This window comes from Podarcis cretensis (assembly GCF_951804945.1).
Source record: "Podarcis cretensis genome assembly, chromosome: 13".
Taxonomy (NCBI): Eukaryota; Metazoa; Chordata; class Lepidosauria; order Squamata; family Lacertidae; genus Podarcis; species Podarcis cretensis.
The window spans coordinates 27211941-27233609 of record NC_137182.1 but is presented as its reverse complement, the minus strand read 5'-3'; the positions used below and the strand labels follow the sequence as shown (position 1 = coordinate 27233609).

The window sequence follows — 21669 nt, the reverse complement described above, 5'->3', positions numbered from 1 at the left end:
CAGCAGTCCCCCCCCCCCCCAGCCTTTTTCTGAGAACAACACACCAAATTAAAAATAAGGTTGGGATGATTTGGGGACTGAGTGAGAGCCAGGGTGATGCAGTGGTTCATATGTTGCACTAGGAGTGGGATAACCCAGGCTCAAACATCCCCCCCACCATTAGACCATGAGACTCATCGACTGCCCATTGAGCCTGTCACAATCTCTCAGGGTTGTTCTGGGAAGCTTCTTGGAGGAAAGTCTGGATTTAAACGTCACAAATGAATAAATAAAATTCAGACACCCTCACACACCCAATGTAGATGGGTTGCTGTTGTTGTTTGGGAAAACTTTGAACCACAACAATTTCCTATGCAAATCAGGCTAATTCGAATAGAGTAATCTACGTTGGAACTTTTTCCATTTGCATCAGATTTTTTTATTCTTCTTCTGATGCCTCTGAGAGTGATCTAATATAACCCATTTAATTTACTTGTAGCAAAACACTTGCCCAAAATTTTATTTGTGGTTGGCACTCGCTCATTGCAGCTAACGAACTTGTGAAATGGAAAACATTCCCACAGAGAAATGAAACACTGGAGAAGTTCCCACCGTACGTCACTGATGTGTGCATAATTAAAACAACAACTGAGCACAGTACTGGAAGTGGAGGAAAAAACAGCGGGGCAAAACCTTCCTCCCAAGAGGTTTGCCCAGAGAGCCTCTTCAACTGCTAAACAGTAAGGGAATCCTGGTATTATTTCTAGAGCTTTTTAACAGCTAAGCACTGTTCAGAAGCTGAAAGGAGATGAGCGCTGCCTGCGGGCTCACAATCTGATAGCGACAGACAATAAGGAGCAAAAAAAACAAATGGAAAGGAGGAAAGCTGCAGGCCATAAGCTCTTTTCTTGGAAAATCCGTGAGAAGGAGATGAGTTTGCTGCAGGTGCTGCTTTAAATAAATAGGAGGAGATGGAGTAGTGCAAATGTTAGAAAGCTAGTGGGAAGAAAGTGAGCAAGAGAACAGTAGAAATCTGAAGAGCTTTGTATAGTAAAACGAAGATGATGTTGCAAGATAGACGAGGAGGAGCTAAAGAAAATAGGTGGAAACATAGCCCTTTGCAGAAGATTTTTACAACATTTATACCCCACTTTTCCTCCAAGGGGCTCAAGGCCGCATGTCGCCATTTTCATTCTTACAAGAACCCTGCAAGGCTGGGAGAGAGTGACGTAACCCAAGCTCTCCTTGGAGAGCAATTGATTAGCAAAAGAAACGCTTCCTTTGCTCGTGGGGTTCGGAAGCGTATCATAATGGTTTCAGGCGATTGACAAGTGGGTGTGAAAAGTGGGACATGGAGTATGTGGTGGGGATGTCAGAATCTGGCTTGTGGTGGGCGGTTGGCGAAGTCAGACTCTGACCTGCTGGAGGAATCCAGTTCCCCATCCCTGGTCTACACAATCTATTTGAAAGAAAAACACACACCACTTTTAGCTAGCAGACCATGTCCTGAGATTCATACTTAGGAATTAAATGTCTGTTGAGCAACAATAAGAGCAGGGGAGCCCAGGTTGCTTGAAACACAGAGCCTTCATGGGAGACATTTTGTAAATGCTCAGTATGCTTCATAGGCATATTTCCTGTTAACCTTACAACGGTCCTGCAAGTTATGCCAGTATTATTATCTTCATATTGCAGATAGGTAGCTGAGAGAGCAGTGGCTTATCTGGAGTCCCCTAGTAAGTTCAGGGGTGGGGTGAGATTTGACCCAGAAATTTTCCAGCAAATACTCTTAGCCCCTATACTAGACAAGCTCTTTTTAACTACCAGGCGTTTAGTGATTTACTAGAGGTGTCATTGACCAGTTAATAAAATAAATGTGGGGAGGGCAGAGATGATATTTATTGTGAGTCGCCTTAGACATTTTCTTAATTTAAAGGCAGGCTATAAATGCCTGTCCCTTATTACTAGCCCTTTTCACACTACCAGTCCTTCAAACAGGACCAGCCAAGACATTTTGCTTCCTGAGGTAAAGCGACCCCAGCCCCACTCCAAGTTAAGCTGTCCTTGGCTGTCCATGTTATTTTGGCACCTGAGGCTGAAAGCCCTCTCTGGCAGTAAACACATAATATGGATAAATTGAATTAACCAACCATTTGCTGCCCTTTCATGATGCCCCAAATCGACTGCCTGAGGCGGCTGACTCACCCTGTCTAATAGGAGGGTCAAATTCCTGCCATGAGGACTACAGACAATCACCCTGGGCCTTCTAAAGTCACACCGTTTTGTGCTTTGTGTCTCCAAGTCCATGAGGCATATTAACATTAGGCTGTGTGACTAGTAACATGGCTTCTTGTTACTATAGTCAAAACAAACAAGCCTCAGTATGGCAACGGTATCCCGCCATCTCCCTGGCACACCCTCTTAATCCAGGAGCGCCACAAAGGAACCCAATGATGATTAAGGAGCGTGTAATCTGTGATCCGGCCTTCCTTCCCACGTTATTTCTAGGATAAGGAAATGGGCTTGTTTGCTTTTGCAGCTCAAATTTCAAGCGGGAAGAACAAAAAAAGAGTGACTAAATAGTCAGCTTTGAATAAACGTTGACCCCCACTGTTAAACAGGGATGAAGTTATTAATGTCAGTTTCTCTCAGTTTCTATTTATACAATCTTCAATTCACTTCTTTCCATTTTCACACATATATTTTCTAGATTTGTTTGTTTGTTTTAAAGTCTTAAGTTGAAAATTTGTACACATTTCTCCTCGTCTACGCATTTTTTTAAAGGGAGGAGAGCATTTTTTTCTTGTAACAGCATGGATTTCATCATGTTATTCCCACTAATCAATCAATCAATCAATCAATCAATCAATCAGTCACTTATTCTTCTGTTTGCAGCCTTTCCAAAGTTCAAACCATGTGCAAGGCGGTTTACAATGTATAAAAAATTAAATAGCTAGTCATTAGCAATAATTTAAAAAATCAAAAAGTACACAACCAAACTGAAAAATTCCACATAAATCACAAGATACAAAATATAGATAAAAAAAATTAACACCAACAAGATCAACAACACCCACCCCCCAAACCCCCACCCCCCCGAAACATGAATTTTTGTACACGTTCTTGTAGTTGGAGAACTGCATTGCAAAATTCAGGCCAAGTCTGAAGGAGAACTGTGCTTTGGTTCTCATATTGTTTTGGAAGCGCAAATTTGCAAACAAATCCCACCCCCCTTTCCTAACTGTAGGTCAGTGTTTGATGCAGCAATATTGCTCTCAATAGCTTCCAAAGCTTGGATCAAAATCTAGTGCATCATATCCAAAGAACCCATGTCTATTTTTACTCTGGTCCTGTCTGCAGCCCTTTAATTCCATTTCCCCTATCTAGGTCATGATTTCCATGACCCTCCAGCCTTCCCTTTTTTTGCAATCAGCGACTCTGCAGTTTACCCCTCACAGAGCTACAGTTCCCAGCACCCTTAACAAACTACAGTTCCTAGGATTTGTGGGGGAAAGCTTTAAAGGCATGGTGTTTGGATTAAAGTGGATTACAGCACTTTAGCACTCCTATGTAACTAAGCGGCCATACACAGAGTAAATTTAAAGCATATATTTTTCTTCACAAAATTCTAGGCACTGTAGTTTGCCCCTCACAGAGTTAAGAGTTGCTGGGAGTTGTCGCTCTGTGACAGGTAAACTGCAGTGCCCAGAATTCATTCAGCGAAAACGTGCTTCAAATGTACTGGAAAGGTATAGTGCTTACTTAGCCAAACTCACTTCAAACAGAAAACAACTGCAGGCGTTTCATTGTTAGGAAAATGGCGGGAAAATGCAATGAAAAGTGTGGGCGGAACAAATAATTTGCGGGAAAACATATAAACACTGCACAGACAAATCAGGATGAACACTTAATCTCCCTGCAAACAAATCAAAAGGAATGCTCAAAAAAGACTAGGCACATAAGCTTTGTGCAAGAAAATCTGGGCAAATGTTCAATAATCATCATCTGGAGGAACCCTGAGAAAAGACAGGATGACAATGACAGGACGATGGTGTCATGTGGATGCCCCATAAAATGTGAGCCAACGAAGCATGACAATTCCATACTAAATCCCTGATACTGAAGCACCCCAGGTTTTGGAAGTTCATAGCTAGTGTCAGGGCTCACCCTGTCCAGCAGTAAGCAGGATCCCCCACAATTTCCCCCGACAAGCCAAAACCCACTTAACTCTTCCTCTGCACATCAACCCCTATTATCCAGTTTGCTCCGTGAATAAAGGCCAGGTGCAACCAGGCTGTCCTTCCCGCCCTGTGCCAACAGCACTTGCAAAGGTAGAAGAGAAAAGTGAGGTCAAGAGTCGAAACAAGCAACTTCAGTTCTTTCGCGTATGTTTTGCATGCTACATGCATAATGAAGAGTGTGACTGCTCTAGAACCGAAAGGATTCTGCAGGGTTTGGGGGTTTCTTTATCACCATGTTCTAGATCTCTGGACCCAAACCAGTCACAAGAAAAAAATGGATGGAGGGACCCCGCATTTTACATTCCAATCCATCAGACATGACATATCATAGTGGGACATATATTATGCAACTTAATACGGGACGTTGGAAAAAAGTTGCAACCGAAAGTGAAGAACAGGGGGTAAACAAAAAAGAGAAAGGGAGAGGGAGAGGGAGAGGGAGAGGGAGAGAGAAAGAAAGAAAGAAAGAAAGAAAGAAAGAGAGAGAAAGAAAGAATCATTCCATTACCTAAGCTGCAGCAGCTGTTTTCTGTGATATACTCACTCCAAAGTGTGGCAAAGGGAAAGTGTGAGAAGATATGAGTGCCTTGAGGGTGCTGTTGCTTTAATGGTCGTCCCGTCCCGCCTATGCCAGGTGAGCTCATGGCAGCCACACCTGGATTGCTAAGGCGTGTCTCTTCGAGTCATGTCCAGGAGTAATGAAAAAAAGCCCAAGAAGTTGACTGTGGAAGCTGGCAGCCGGCCAGGCATGCTCCCTCCACCGCAACTCGTTGCTTCACTTAGCAGGAAGACAAATGGCTGCATAATGTAAAGGGGAAATGAACAAACAGGGAAATAAAGAAGTGAATCTGGGCATTTGACAAAAGGAGGTGGGGGGATTTTATCCCGATTTCTGGTAAATGAGAGGTGGAGGGAGAACAATACCCTCTAGTGCCCTCTGGCTGGCATCCAGGCTCCCTCATTCACAGTCTGGAATAACAGACAGAGAGTGTTCCTGAGAATGTGCAGAGCGCCCTTCACTCACCAACAAGAACTCGTGTGGTGAAAAGCGTGGGCAGAGCGTTGCCCCAGGCACAGTTTTCCCCAGGGCACATTCTGCCCCGGCCAGCCCTGCACTGCTTTGCAAATCGGATCCCACATCCCAGCCTCATGAAGCAGCGTGGTGCTGGCAGGGTGTCAGGAGGACGCAACAGGCATGTGACTTCCAATTAGAGCGACTGAGTGGTTTGGAAGGGCATGTGCCTGTCTTGCTGTGTCCTCCTCATGTCGCCCTCCACTCTCTGCCCCCGCATGCCCACCTTGGGCGCTGGGAACCTACCCTCCAACATTTCTCCAATGAAAATAGGAACATCCTAAGGAAAAGTGGGACATTCTGCAATCAAATCAGAAACTGGGACGGCTTCTCTAAATCAGTGATGTCCCTGGAAAATAGGGAGCGAGGTCCCAGCTAAAGAAGAATGGAAACTTAAACTGATGGAATATGCACAGCTTGCAGATCTAACATATAGAATAAGAGAAGAAGAAGAACATACGTTTAAAGAAGATTGAAAATGTTTATTGACTATATGGGGGGAAATTGTGTACACTTGAAAACGCTGGCAGCATTAAGATAAATTCAACAGTGTAAATAAGTTTTGATGGATGTAACAATGGAACACTGAATGGTTTAGTTTATGTAAAATATGCAGGGATTTATGTTATGCAAAATGAACCATGGAAAGAGAAGAAGGGAAGTCATTGATATTTTGAGGATGTTTAAATGAATATTATAAATTGTAAAACAGAAAATTTAATAAAAAATTAATATAAAAAAAGAAAATAGGGGCACTTAGAGCGTCTGCGGGAAGACACTCTCTGCCGCTGCTGCCAGCTAGGTAAGCCTGCTGTATATCATCAGCACACACACCAAATTCAACATAGCCCTTTAACTTGACACTGTTCTGGCAATGATGGTGGATGTGCTTAATTCTGAGCTGATGTAGCTGGGTCTGGGACTCAGCACAGGCTGAGCATCTATATTCCTGCAGTCACCGTGCAGATGACTTGATTCTTGCAGTGGGCCTTACGCTGCTTAGCAAAGTAGCACGATGTGTGCAAGAAGTCCAGCCTCTGCCCAGTATGCTGGGTGCTTTTCATAGAATTGTAGAGATGGAAGGGACCCTGAGGGTCATCTAGTCCATCCCCCTGCAATGCAGGAACTTTTTGCTCAGTGTGAGGCTCAAACCCACAATCTTGAGATTCAGAGTCTCATGCTGGGCCGACTGAGCTATCCCATCCTGGGGAAAGCTCCTATTTATAGCCTTCCCTTCCCTCTTGCCTCCAACTGCTCTGCTCTCTGCCCCTATCTCTGTGCTCCAAGTTCTGCAGAACTCCAAGGTGTGATATCCAAGATAAGGGCCTGATCACTGTAATGAAACAAGCCAGCAACCTACAGATAGGAAACCTTTTATGGCAGGGCTTTTACGAGGCTGCTTTTCATACTAGCTGTTCAAACAGGAGACAAGGAAACAGGCACAAATAATATGCCCCGCTGGGCCAGTGAACACATAAAGAAGCACGCTTTTAAAATTATTGAAAACTCTCTGGATAAACAAGAGGTCTGTTAGCCAGCGGTGGAGCAAGCCGATCGGGCACCTGGGGCGGCGTGCGTGCCCTGCGCCCAGGGGTGGGGCCAGCTGCCTGTGGGGCACGGCAAGCCGGGACGGGGCCTCCAATGAGTCTGCCTGCCTCCTCCCACTCAGCTGCCCTACAACTGAGGGGGAGGCGGCGGGTGGACCATTTGGAGCAGCACGGAGCCTGTGGTTGCCCAAGCCACTGTGTCACTCCTAGGAGAGATGCGTGGCTCAGGCATGCTGCAGGCCCCGCAGTGAGTGCCGCCTGGCATTTTGTCACCCTCCCTCAGTGGTGACACCTGGGGCGGACTGCCCCACCGCACCCCCTTCCTCCGCCTCTGCTGTTAGCAGGCTTTGATCACTTCGTCTGACACACCGGAAAGGTGATAGATGCTCCACACTAGAGAGAGATGCTGTATATACCAATGCTTGTATTTGTGTTCGTATCAGTGGTGTAATTACAAACCATTTCCACATTTCTACTGTTCTCTTGCCTTTCTCCAGAATATCAGCAATATCTAGGCAACACAATGACCATGTATATACGCAATAGAATTCCTTCAAATTTATAGAATTCCTTCAAAACCATAACAAGTACAAAATGAAATCTTTAGTCTCAAAGTCTCTGAAAATCTTTAAATGAAGCGAGGTACCAGACTTTGTACGATGAAAGACAAGCTGCGAAGCTTTGTGTATTCGGCAAATATGATGTCCAACACTGAACAGTGATTCCGGATATTGACTACTGTTTCGTAGAATTCTTCGTCAGCGTGGTGGGAGGATATATGCAGTGACTATATTATTACATGAGCACTGTTTCACAGCATTTGATATTTTCATTTACGTACATTCATTCAAAATAAGATGGGTTTATGAAGCAATTCTATATCCTCCCACCACGCTGATGAAGAATTCTACGAAACAGTAGTCAATATCCGGAATCACTGTTCAGTGTTAGACATCACTACGTTCCATTCACACTAGTGAACTGAGCATGACACAGCTGCTGAGAGTAGGTCACATGGTCACTTGAAGCTCAGCACATAAATACACTAGGACCTTTGTACTTGCGTGACATTTTATCACACCATGAAAACCAGGCCTTTGGCCGACTGACATCCAATGCCCTTTTAAATGTGTTGTGAAAGGGTGTGTGTGTTACTGGTTTGTTTCTGTTCTTACTTATATTATGTATTTTATGTCTTTTTTATATTCTAATTTTATACTGTAAACTGCCCTGAGATTTTTGGGTAAAGGGAGGTACACAAATTTAATTAATGATAGTAATAAATAATAATAAAGGCAAATATTTATTTTAAACAGTACTAAAATACATTTCTCACTATGATGTTTAACCCATTAGTGGGTACCACATAGATAAAAGAGTATTATATCATTATAACACTATAATGCTGTTTTAATTTTTTCTTTTTTTTAAAAAAAAGCATCAACATCCTAATAATTGATTCCATTGTTAAGCTACACATAGGATGCTTGCATCACCATTTTCATTTGGGATGCAATCATATGCCAGCCAGTTCAGGTTACGCAATTAAACCCCACTTCCCCAAAAGATCAATTTTTTGTGGTTAAAAAAAGTGAGGGGGAAATGCCACAGGGCAGGCGCGACTACCGAGAAGGCCCTCTGCCTGATTCCGTGTAGCCTCACTTCTCGCAGTGAGGGAACTGCCAGAAGGCCCTTGGAGCTGGACCTCAGTGTCCAGGCAGAATGATGGGGGTGGAGACGCTCCTTCAGGTATACTGGACCAAGGCCGTTTAGGGCTTTAGCGTAAGGTTAGCAGATTTTTTTCAATGAATCCTCCCCCCCCAATATTTTTTATTAAGTCTTATACAAATATAACACATACTGCAACAAACGTTGCACAACCAAAAAACAAAAGAAAGAAGAAAAAAGAAAAACAAAACAAAACAAAAAAGTTAGAAAAAAGAAGTAAAAACAAAGAATATAACAACAAACAAATAAACAACAATTTTTCAATGAATCCTGGGACACTTTTTAACTTCCTACTAAATAGATGGATTTTGTCAGGGGACTGATTTGTAAATCCAAGGACTGTCCCCGGGAAACAGGGACGTCTGGTAACCTTACTTCAGGGCTTTTAAATGTTAGGGCGTTAAAATGTTCCCGCTACTGTACAACTGAAATCTATCACCTACAACTTGAACCCAGTTACCTGGAGGAGCAGAGAAGGTGCACATGCTATATAGCTTTAGATCACATTCAAAACTCATCCTTTCCCTCAAAGCATTCTGGGTACTGTAGCTTACGCCTCACAGAGTTACAATTCCCAGCAGCCCCTTAATAAACTACAGTGCCCAAAATTATTTGAGAGGGGAAACAGGCTTTGAATGTGCTTTAAAAGTATAATGCGTAACAGAGCCTAATCATCTTTGTGACTGTTATGTACTGAAGTTCTCACCCTGGGCCAGCAGGGGGATACTGTAGATAGTTTTCACTCAGGTCTGCATATGCAAATAAGGAATTGAAACTGACGTTCAGTGATTGGATAGTTACAGAAAGTTGTTACTGTTGCGTTGTAGTGGAGCTCTATATAAGCAGGTTGGCTGAACCCTTCAGTTCACTTCTGTTCTGGCCTGTGAATAAACAAGAGCTGTCTGAAGAATCACTGTGTCATCTGATATGTTCACCCACAACTTAACAGTGACAGCCCTTTGGAGTTTTGAAGAGTTGCATCAAGTTGCCTGTCAGTCTTCTCTTATCCAGCGTAAACATATCCAGTTCCTTCAACCTTTCCCCATAGGCCACGTTTTCCATACCAACTTAACCATTTTTCTTACCCACCTCTCTGAACGTGTTCCAATTTGCCTACCACCTTACAAGCTACTGTAGACGGGACAGGAAGACACCCGACAGCCATTCCTTGAGAGACCAGGGATTGAATTTGGAATATTCTGTGTGAAAAGCATAGGTTCTACTGCCAAGGCACAGAGAAGGTTGTGCTTGGTCGAGGTAGAGGATGGTACTTGGTGGTCAGGAGGAGAACCTGATTGGGCTTTGTATTTCAAGGAGAAAACCCTCAAGGAAAGTAGAACATAGCCTGTTCCTTGCCAGGCCTGGCCCTACCCTTAGGCAAAATGAGGTGACTGCTTCAGGCAGCAGATAGTGTAGGGTGGAGAGCAGCAGCAAGGTGTTGGGAGACAGAGTTGCGTACACCGTAGGGCCTGCCCTCTAAGCTAGTCTGCTGCCCTTTGTGATGCAAAAATGCTCTTGCTTTACCGACGCTGAACAAAGATTCAACGATTAGCTTCTATACACTGGATGTTGTCTTATCCTTTGCCTCAGGCAGGAAACTATCTTGGACCCTGTATAAGTTTTACAGAAATGCACTGCAATGTAGGGAACCCTGGGAAACCAGGATTCAAATCCCCGCTAAGCACGAAACTCACTGGCTGAGCTTTGGTCAATCACTGCCTCTCAACCTCACCTACCTAACAGGGCCGTTGTGAGGATAAAAATAGAGGCAGGGGGTGGGGGGAAGAACCACACACGTCACCTTGATCTCCTGGTAGGAAAGGTAGGATGCAAATGTAATAATAAATGCAGTATTCACTCGAGTCTAATGCGCCATCGAATCTAATGCACACCTCAATTTCCAGAACATTGAAACAAACAAACAAAAAAAAAGATTATTTGCTGGCGAATATAAATGTGTCATTGAATCTAATGTGCACCTGAATTTGGCCAAAAAAGTGAAGATTAGGTTTGAGTAAATACGGTAAATGGTGAACAACAACCACAACCTGACCCCTCATTCAAATAAATGGTACATCAATAATAATGCCAGCAGCAGCAACAACAGATTTGACTCTTTCCCTTGCTCTGGGAATAGCTTGGATAGCTCAGTTGGTTAGACTGTGGTGCTGTTTAACACAGAAATCACAGGTTCGATCCCCGTAAAGGACAGCTGCATATTCCTGCATTTCAGGGGGTTGTACTAGATGATCCTCAGGGTCCCTTCCAACTCTACCATTCTATGTCTGAACCCAGAGAAGAAGGCTAAACCCCTGAAACAAAGTCAGACCCTGAGACTTCGCAACCCTATTTTAGATAGTTTAGAAAGGAAAAAATCTGTTCCTAAGAAGCTTGTAGGTTCTGCTTGTTCCCTTTTGATTTTCAAGTGACTCACTTTTTTCTTTTTCTTTTTAAATGGGCTGTAAAACATGTTGACTCAGTGCAAGACAGCCAACCAATAACCCCCTCCCCCCACCCCAACCATGCATTTTTCAAAGTTCCTTCATGGCTTTTCCTTTCTTCTCCAGCTGCGGTTGAACATATCAGTGACTTAATTCTATAAACCTTTACTGGAAGCTGCCTCCGACTCCCAGTCTGCCCACTCTCTCTGCCCTGAGGCTACCACACCCAGTTCCACAGAATACCAGGCTGATAGGGAAGGCAGTTATGAAATGCAAGTCAAAGTCTTAAGAAGAGTCAGTAAGTGCTAGCATTTCACAGGTAAAATTAGAGGCAAGGCTTCAGTCGCTTCGTTCTCACTGCGAAGTGTTAACAGCTTCAACTCACATCCGGATTATTGAGCATTCATTCTGACTGCAGGGACGGGCTTTGGCAATCTTTCATAACATGGCGCTCTGCGCAATGCCAAAATCTGGCACCCCCAAATTATGAATCTTCTAAGTTCTACTAAAATGTAGGTGATTATTTCACGAGGACTTTTTTGAGAAGGCAAACTGATGCAATGGCGTGGAGAACTGAATTTAAGACTATGGAAAATAAATGAAATCTGATAGATTAGTCCATTCTTGCATACAAGCATTTTTTTTTTAAGAGCCCTCCCCACATCTCCTAAAACAGGCATAGGTAAACTCGGCCCTCCAGATGTTTTGGGACTACAACTCCCATCATCCCTGACCACTGGTTCTGTTAGCTAGGGGTGATGGGAGTTGTAGTCCCAAAACATCTGGAGGGCCGAGTTTGCCTATGCAAAGGTAAAGCATGAAGAAAATGGAGCCACTGATTCAGACTGAGGGATTGGTGCTTGATAAATGGGCACAGGTGGGAGCATATGCTGGAAATCAGCCTTTTGAGAAGGACCAGGATAAGGAAGCAAAAAGCAATGCTCCACAGTTTGTTCTGGCATTATAGGTTCATCCTTAAGGGCCTATTTAAGCTGGGCTGACAACGCTGGAGCTTTTACCACCCTTGAATTTTTATGTTCATGGGGTGAGTCAGAGTTGAAGCGAGTTGACAAAGAGCCCCTGCAGTTCCAGCTGTCCCCATTTGCCATCAAGAATCCTGATCTGCTGGTAAATCACTCAGATGGTAATTTTACAAGACCATTTATGTGGAAACAAATACTTAGTGCCAATAACTTTCAAGAGCAAGGCTAGTAATTATGAGGCAAAGCAGCATTTCTCCGTGAGATGGGGAAGGAAATATCCATGCTGTTTGGTTGACAGAGTCATAACATCCATAATTTGCAGCTGTGATGAATACCATACTATCATATCCATAATATTTCACCTCAGATGTGAAAGAAAGTGAGATTCCCCATTCCTGGTTTGGAAGATGTTTGTTGGTATTAGATATATATATTATTTTGAAAAGCAGGTAAGATGAAACTAAATATAACAGAAAATTCCTTTATTTTAATTTTTTTATAAAAATCACATTAAATTTTTTAAAAACTCTTATTTAAAAAAATTATTGAATACTCTCGAACTGAGTCTGAAAACAAGTAGTCTTGTTGAAATCAATGTGCTTAACAATACGTGTACAGTAGTACCTTGGAAGTCGAACGGAATCCATTCCGGAAGTCTGTTCGACTTCCAAAACGTTCGGAAACCAAAGTGCAGCTTCTGATTGGCTGCAGAAAGCTCTTGCAACCAATCAGAAGCTGCGGAAGCCCCATTGGATGTTTGGGTTCCTAAATAACATTCGCAAACCAGAACAATCACTTCCAGGTTTGCGGTGTTCGGGAACCAAAATGTTTGAGAACGAAGCTGTTCGAAAACCAAGATACGACTCTGCTTAACAATGGCCAAGTTAGATATCTTTCTTTTTAAAATTCACTCTGTATGCCTCTCTCGAGCCACTTTCAAATGATCATGTTTCCAAATTCAGCTTCAATTCTTCCCTACCTCTCTTATGGTGATAACAACTTGCGTGAGTCCCAACACTGCTTCCTTGTCTTGTACATGGTGCAAGCCTATGCATGCTTACTCAGAAGTAAGAGCACCTCTGGATGCATTTGTGTTTGTGCTCATGATGGTATTGGAGCAGTTCTGTGCAATCCCAATTTGAAATCTGTTTGGGGCAATCATTTATCTATTGCATTTTCATCCCACCTTTTCCTCCCAGGAGCTCAAGATGGAATACATGGTTCACCCTTCTTCTCTTTTAATCCCTGCAATAACCCTGTGAGATAGGTTAGGCTGAGAGGCACGACGACTCTGGCAGTACATGCCAAAAGGATCTAGGAGTCTTTGTAGGCCACAAGCTTAACCTGAGTCAACAGTGTGATGCAGCACCAAAAAAAGCTAATGCTATTCTAGGCTGCATCAACAGAAATATAGTGTCCAGATCAAGGGAAGTAATAGTACTGTAGTGGTACCACAGGTTAAGAACTTAATTTGTTCTGGAGGTCCGTTCTTAACCTGAAACTGTTCTTAACCTGAGGTACTACTTTAGCTAATGGGGCCTCCCGCTGCGGCTGCGCCTCTGCTACACAATTTCTGTTCTCATCCTGAAGCAAAGTTCTTAACCTGAGGTACTATTTCTGGGTTAGCGGAGTCTGTAACCTGAAGCGTCTGTAACCTGAGGTACCACTGTACTCTATTCTGCCTTGGCCAGACCACACCTAGGATACTGTGCCCAGTTCCGAGTGCCACCATTTAAGAAGGATGTTGACAAGCTGGGATGTGTGCAGAGGAGGGCAACCAAGATGAGCAAGGGTCTGGAAACCAAGCCTTATGAGGAATGGTTGAATGAGCTGGGTATGTTTAGCCTGGAAAAGAGGAGTCTGAGAGGAGATGGGATAGCCATCTTCAAATATCTGAAGGGCTGTCACATAGAAGAAGGAGCAAGCTTGTTTTCTCCTGCTCTGGAGGGCAGAACTTGAGGCAATGGCTTCAAGTTACAAGAAAGGAGATTCCGACTAAACACGAGGAAGAACTTTCTGACCGCAAGAGCTGTTCGACAGTGGAGCGGCTACCACAAGAGATTGTGGACTCTCCCTCCTTAGAGGCTTTTAAGCAGAGGTTGGATGGACATTCAGTATGTTCTGATATATGCTGTGAGCAGCCCAAAGTGGCTGGGGAAACCCAGCCAGATGGGCAGGGTATAAATAATAAAATTATTATTATTATTATCTGTCATGGTTGCTTTAGCTGAGATTCCTGAATTACAGGGGGTTGACCCTTGAGGGTAACTTCTATGTTTCGATGACAGGTCCAAGGTCACCCAGTGGTGGAGCCCAGTGGCTTCATGGTGGAGTGAGGATTATGAACCCTGGTCTCCCTGGTCTTAGTCCAAAGCTCTAACTACTACACCACACTAGCTCCACTTTGTTTCCAATCAGTGCACACCCCATAGCTTACTGTAACTTCGTATATCACAAATAGTTTGGGTTGTTGTTGTTGTTGACTTGCTTTTGTATAGTGCAGGAGCACCTCCCAGCCAGGAGTAATAAAGTAACATTGGGGAAGCATCACAGGTCAACTATTAAAGTGGAATGACGTGTGGATGGTTCAGTACGAACCCACCACTAATGTGCTCTCATTGCATCATTGACGTGTGACAGGACACACCTGCCAAAAATACCAGTGTGCAGGGCCCCAAGCTCAGTGGTACCCATTGTCTAGCCTTCATTTGCCTGATCTGTTTTCCTTTTGGGAACCGTTGGGCGAAGTCACTGTTGTTTTCCAGCTGAGGAGGATTGCGGCTGAGGAACAGTGATCCACCAGTCACCACAAAATTAGCCCTGTGTGGCTGCTGGCTGCAGGGAGAGGCCAGGTTCCCCCCCAAATGCAAGCCCAGTCTTTCCCCTCCAGGAGAACCCACCATTGCATGCCTATCCCTTTGCATCACCAAGTGACAATGTGCTTTGGTGAAGCAGCCAGCGTGGTCAATAGGCAGAGCTCCTCTGTTTGCCTCAAATGAACTCAAACCCAGCGCTTTTTGAAGGAAGGCTATTGGTGCTCCCAGCTGCAAGTAATCAAGCACTGAGTCACAGAGATATCAAGCGAAGCACAGGCCCATGTAAATCAGCTTCCTGGCGGTGTGTTAGAATGGGCTTTTCTTCTTAATTTTTCTTTTTAGTTTTTTTAATGCTTTATTGGTTTTGAAAGAAAAAAACATAGCACAACAAAGAAAAACAAATCAAATATGTAGCACTCAACAAAAAGCAATCTGAAAAAAGGTTACATTTCTTACATTCGGAATTGAGTTAATTCTTCACTAATTCTAGTATGACTTCTGATCTCCCCACTGTGTTTCCTGGGCTTTTCAAAGAGTCTCCCCTGCTTACATCGCTGTTCCGGATGACACGGCGATGCAGACCTCCTCCTTTTCGGAAACGGGGACGTCATCTCACGCAGGACTCCTGCTACAGTTCCCAACACGTCCCCCTGTTTATGTAACAGTGAAGAGGGGTGAATCACACTGGGTTGTGCATTGTCTGTCGCCCTCGGGGAAAAGGTAGCGTTAGTTTGTGTGCAATACAAGACTAGAAAGAGCCACTTCATCTTTTCCAGGTGCCCTGGACCCCACCTCTGAGTCTCACAAAGGAAGGAGACTATATAAGGAGCTACAGTAGCTAGCAGAACCTTGCACTGAGGGGTCCAAGGAGGTTTGTACTTGCTGAGACTTGCTACACCTCACTTCTCAAAGTCTCTTCCCCTGCTCATTTTCTAAAGCATTGAGCGGATACACACAGACATACACACCCTCACTATTCCAGAGTTTTCTTTTCACCCATGAGGACCTGAAACATGGCCTCCTTCCCACAGAACACCTGCTTTGCTCCTCCTTGCTATCACGCAGGGGAAACAAACCACAATCTCTGGTTTAGCATTATGTCTGCACCAGGGAATCATGGTTCGTTTTGCTCCCAACAAACCATTATCTGTAGTTTAGTCTGGTTTAGACATGCCGCTGGGCCTGGGATCCTGGGGTCAGGAGCCGGAGTCAGGGGCACGTCAACAATGACGTCAGCAATGACCCAGTGTCAGTGACGTTAACTCTTTATTCAAAGAAGCCAAAACAGTGCAGGCCCAGCGATCAGAGCAATTCTTCCCAGTAGGTCTTGACCCAAGGAGGCAGTAATGAGGACTGAAGGTGCCTGTTTTCCCACCGCTCTCTAAGACTCCTCCTCCAGGTCCTTCCTCAGCAATCTGAGGCTCCTCCATCTTGTCTCCCTTTGCTCCACCCTCTGCATACCTCTTCTGGTTCTGGGAGACCAGGGGGGAGAGGAGCTGGCTGCAGAAGGAGGGGGAGACTCCCTGGCTTCTTTAGCAGCCTGCTGCCACTCTGTCTCTTGCTCCCACTCCTCACCAGCCTCCTCTCCTGCCTCTGAGTCTGGATGGCCCTCTGCCACAGCCTCATCCTGCTCACCAAAACCTGTTACCTCTTCAGTTTCTGACACCTCCTCCTCCCAGTCTTTTCTCTCTTCTCCCTCTGACCACTCATCATGGTCCCACCACCAATCCCCTGGCTCTGAGCCTTCTTCCTCTGGTGGGTTCCCTGGGGGGGGGGGTTCCCCAGCTTGTGCTTCCCCCCACTCCTCTGCATCCAGCCAGTCCAGGACCCCTGGTTTGTTTCCTCCATGTGCTGGCTATGGTTAACTATGGACAAGTGAACTGAGCCAATGTAAAAACTGGGACTTGCAGGATTTCCACATTCAACTTCATATTCTGGGCAGCACTTCCCAGTACTATTCTATCCAGGATTCCTGGGCTGGGAGTCATGAAGACACCCCTAAGCAAACTTGAAACCAGTGTAGGCTTGTAACATGGGCATGCCCAAAATTAGAAGTGTAGATCACTTTTTAGAGAAAGGACATCTAGGGACGCAGGTGGTGCTATGGGTTAAACCACAGAGCCCAGGACTTGCTGATCAGAAGGTTGGCGGTTCGAATCCCCGCGACGGGGTGAGCTCCCGTTGCTCGGTCCCTGCTCCTGCCAACCTAGCAGTTTGAAAGCACGTCAAAGTGCAAGTAGATAAATACGGACTGCTCCGGTGGGAAAGTAAACGGCGTTTCCGTGCGCTGCTCTAGTTCGCCAGAAGCGGCTTAGTCATGCTGGCCACATGACCCGGAAGCTGTACGCCGGCTCCCTCGGCCAATAAAGCGAGATGAGCGCCGCAACCCCAGAGTCGGCCACAACTGAACCTAATGGTCAGGGGTCCCTTTACCTTTACTAGAGAAAGGACAAGTGAGGGAAAACATGATAAAGGTGTGTGAAATGATGCCGGTTATGGAGGAAGCGGGTGGGGGAAGGTTGTTCTCCCTCTCTTACAATATTGGCACTTAGGGACGTCCAACAAAATTGAATATTGGAAGATTCAGGATGGACAAAAGAACTACTTCTTCATGCAGTGCATAATTAAAGTATGGGATTCACTCCCACAAGAGGCATTGGTTGCATAAAAAAGAGAGTTAGGCAAATTCATGGAGGATAAGGCTCCTAGCCAAGACAGCAGTGTTGAACTTCCACTGCCAGAAGCACTATAGCTGGACATAGCGCTGGACTAGGTGGGCTTTGGACCTGATCCAGCTGACAGTTGTGTTCTTGGGATCGACTGGTATAGCTCTGGGTTATTTGCAGTAGATCACTTTTGACCCCCTCCCCTACCACCCATGGTTTAGTAATATAGAAACAACAAGGCAACTTGACTGCTGGAACAAGAAGCTTCCTAGAACTTTGACGTGAGCTCAGTTCAGTTCTGGGTCTGGAAAACAAAATTCCTAGGCTCTGGACGTACTCAGAGGCACTGAGTTCTTTAGTCTTTGCAGTGTATCTTTTGCACATGACTCCGGTTGCTGGATCTCAGGGTTCTAGCAAAACAGACCCAACAAGCCTGAAATCTCCTCACTCCTGTGCCCATTACACCCTCAACGAGTCTTATTTTATATAGAGAGAGTTTTTTAACATATAATTTTCAACAGTACGTAATTAAACATACTTTTACATCTTATTCAATTTTTTTGACTTCCATCAATCCTGTCTGAAAATTTTCCAATCTAATCTCTTAGTATGCATTTCTTATCTTCCCTATTACATTTCAAACTCATAACCAATATCTCTTTCTTTTTCTGCTTAGTAACACTTCCCATATTTCTCCTTACAAAATTTTGTGTAGTCCTACTAGCGTAATTTGTTGATTACAGTTGCTCTTCGAATAATTCATATACTTCTTCCAATCTTCTGTAAATCTCTGGTCCCGCAGGTTTCGAATCCTTCCTGTCATTTTGTCCAATTCTGCATAGTCCATTAATTTCTTATTTCGTCAGAATTTCTTCTTGTTTCCATTTCTGGGCTAACAATATTATTTCCGCAGTTGTTGCATATAAAAACAATTTAACATCTTGCCTATTAATGTCCTGACCTATAATACCAAGTAAAAATGTTTCTGGTTTTTTAAAAATGTATATTTCAACATCTTTTTCATCTCAACACCCTCAATGAGTCTTAGTAGAATGACGCTGCCACTTCCCCAATTTTGAGAAAGCTTTGTAGTTACTCAAAGGAGGGGAGGCTATTAATAGAAAAGCAGGTTTAGCCCACTACTTATGGCAACTTCCTCCACAAGGGAGTCTGTCATGCGCATGATGTGGTGGCGATGGGAGTTGGGCATGTCCTTGCCACATCATCTCGGCTCTGCACATTACATAGCATGTGCTTTTTTGTGTCATTGTGGCTCCGAGAGGCATGTGCTGTCTTCACCATCTGTTTCACCATCCCTGATAGGCCTATTTGTCTTGTACCTTGTGGCATCATGCATTCCTGGTGGTTTGCCCACAAGGAAGGCACCTGAGACAATGGATTACTCACTGGCTCCATCTTAATAAAGGAGGGTATTGAAAAGAGAATTGGCTTACAGCAAAACCCATTCTCTACAATCGTGCACGATCTGTTTGTTGCCCTTTAAACTCCAAGGCTCAAAGCACCTGAAAGTTATCCCTGATCTGGCTCATAATAAAGTGGCACCTCGGAAGTCGAACGGAATCCGTTCTGGAAGTCCGTTCGACTTTCAAAACGTTCGGAAATCCGAGGACTTCCGGTCGGCGCCAGCGCTTAATGGCGGTCCGAGCCTCGAGCTCCGAGGCAGGACTGCTCCGTTAGTTCGGGTCTCACCCGCTACGGCAAGCGGGGGACCCCTAAAATCACAGGCGCGGAGCCTGTGAACAAAGGAGATTCGGTGGGCACCCTTTGCGCCCCCCGGTACTGTGAGGGAGCCTTTTTAAAGGCTTCTGAGCGGCATCGGGGTAAGCGCGGTGCTGAGAGTCGTCACCCAGCTAGCGGAGTGAAGCCGCGTCGCCATGAGCGGAGAGCGCCGATTCCTTCCTGCAATTGGAATTTGACCACAACACCCGTGAGTAAGATTGGAAAAGTAACGGGACTTTTAAAAAAAAATTGGCTGAAAACGGGAAAGGCAAAAATTAAGGAAGTCTGCCTCCCCGGAACTGCAGAAGGAATAAAGCAACGAAAATCAAGCTGCACTTAAAGGGAACCTTTCTAATTTTTTTAAGCTGTCAAACTGACATCGGACTTAAAACCTCCCCCCAGATTGGCAGGAGAAGGGGGGAAGGGATTGGAACGTTGTTAATCTGCTGGAAAATTAATGGAAAATTAAGACCTTCCATTGCCAAATCCCCTGGGGTCGGGCTGCCCAAACAAGACACCGGGACGTGGACTGTCAAACTTTGAGAAGTGAGGACTTGTTTGCAAAAAAGTTATCGGACCTTAGATGTACTTTGCTGCATTTTGGCCACATAGAAAAATAGAGACTTTACAATTTGGACATTGGAAACTTTTGGCTACTGTTATACTCCCTTGCTTCTTTGTTTTCTTCTATCTCTGCCATTTGGATACAATTGAATGCTCCCTCTAGAGGGCTCTATTTGAAACTGTTGCACTTGAAAAAGTAACAGTGGGATTTTCCACCTGGGAATCAACTCTGTGAAAACGACCTTGAGGATATGAGTGCCCCTACAGAAGAGATAGTAACAAGGCAGAAAGCAAAACAATCTCACAAGAAAAGGGCCTCTATATCAGGAACTGCAGCTGTGCAGGAAAAAACACCAGCTTCTATGGATCCTATGACTCAGGCTCTACTTAAAATAAATCAATCCCTGGAAGCATTGACAAAACTTTCGACAGAGAATTCTAAAAAATTAACAGAGTTGACAACAAGGTTGGATGTGAATACGGCTAGTGTTGCATCGAACACAGATTCTATAAATAGATTAATTCAGGAAAGTTCAGAAACACGAAAGATTGCAGAAAGTGCAAAAATAACGGCTGAAGAGACAAGGGAAAAATTTGGGCCTATTATTAAAAAAGTGAATGAGCATGATGCAGCCCTCTCCTTACTGGAACTTCAACGTAAAGAGAAGAATTTAAAATTTAGATTGGTGCCTGAAGGGGAAGGGGACAACCTTGTGAAATTTCTCACAGAGAACATCATAACTTTTTGGCGGGAGGAATGGGAGGAAGATGAGGAACTTGAGATAATATCAGCCTTTCGACTGGGTAGAAGGCAGGACAAAAAACCAAGGGACTGCCTAATTACATTGAGATCAAAAGAAGAAAGAGATAGAATATTGAATTTGCATTACCAAAAGGCACTGGTGATCCAAAATTGTCAGATACAGATTTTTAAGGACATTCCTAAATACATTTTAGAGGTGAGAACATATTACAAGAGTTTAGTAGACCTGCTGAAGAAAAACACTATACCATTCAGATGGGAATTTCCACAAGGATTGTCCTTTAACTTCAATGGAAGGAAGATTAAAATAAAAACAATTCAGGACAAAGAACTATTTCTAGAGAAGTATCTGGAGGATCTGCAGAAAGGAACCGTGGAGGAGAGGGAACCACCCGATATAGCAAATTTGTCATTTGGACTTTCACTACCACCATCGGAGGAAGAGCAGAAGCTTGGAGCAGTTGGAGGAACAGCTACCTAAATACAAAATGTCTCTGCAACTCCTTAGTTGGAATTGTAATGGTTTGAACCTTCCTCGGAAAAGAAGACAGGTTTTTCACATTTTGAAGAAAGAACAATTAGACATAATATGTTTGCAAGAAACCCATATTGCCAGGATACACAGGAAATTATTAATAAATAAGAGACTCGGTCAAGAATTTATCTCATCAGACAAAGTAAAGAAAAGAGGTGTGGTGATCTATGCAAAGGAAAAGTTGGCTCCAAAATTGATATTTAAAGATGAACAAGGAAGATACCTGGCAATTGAAATACAAATTCAAGGAGAAAAGATATTAATTGTGGGAGTTTATGCCCCAAATGAAGGGAAGGCTGAATTTTTTAGGAAGTTGCATGAGACATTAGTTGACTTTCTAGATTATAAAATCCTAATGATGGGAGATATGAATGGAGTTGTCTCAACAAACATGGACAAAGCACAGAGACAAGTGATCTCGAAAGAAGGGAGACTACCAAGGATCTTTTTTGAAATGACTGAAACAATGGACTTGATTGACATTTGGAGAACAAAGAATCCTTTAGAGAGAGAGGGAACTTTCTTCTCAGAAGCAAAAATGACATGGACAAGAATAGACCAAATTTGGATTTCTAGTAGTCTGGCGTCAAGAAC

General features: G+C 44.1%; 1 protein-coding gene and 1 long non-coding RNA gene across 3 annotated transcripts in view; one reads left to right on the top strand and one right to left on the bottom strand.

Annotated features, from left to right (window-relative positions):
- Positions 1-4980, bottom strand: part of TNS4 (tensin 4) — a 31586-nt gene extending 26606 nt beyond the window's left edge. For both annotated transcript variants that reach the window (XM_079948735.1, XM_079948736.1), the window contains exon 1: positions 4729-4980. The gene's annotated coding sequence lies outside the window, so the exon portion shown is untranslated. The remainder of the gene's footprint in view (positions 1-4728) is intronic.
- The window catches only part of LOC307200378, a 557860-nt gene that overhangs the window by 22726 nt on the left and 513465 nt on the right, over positions 1-21669 (top strand). The window lies entirely within an intron of this gene.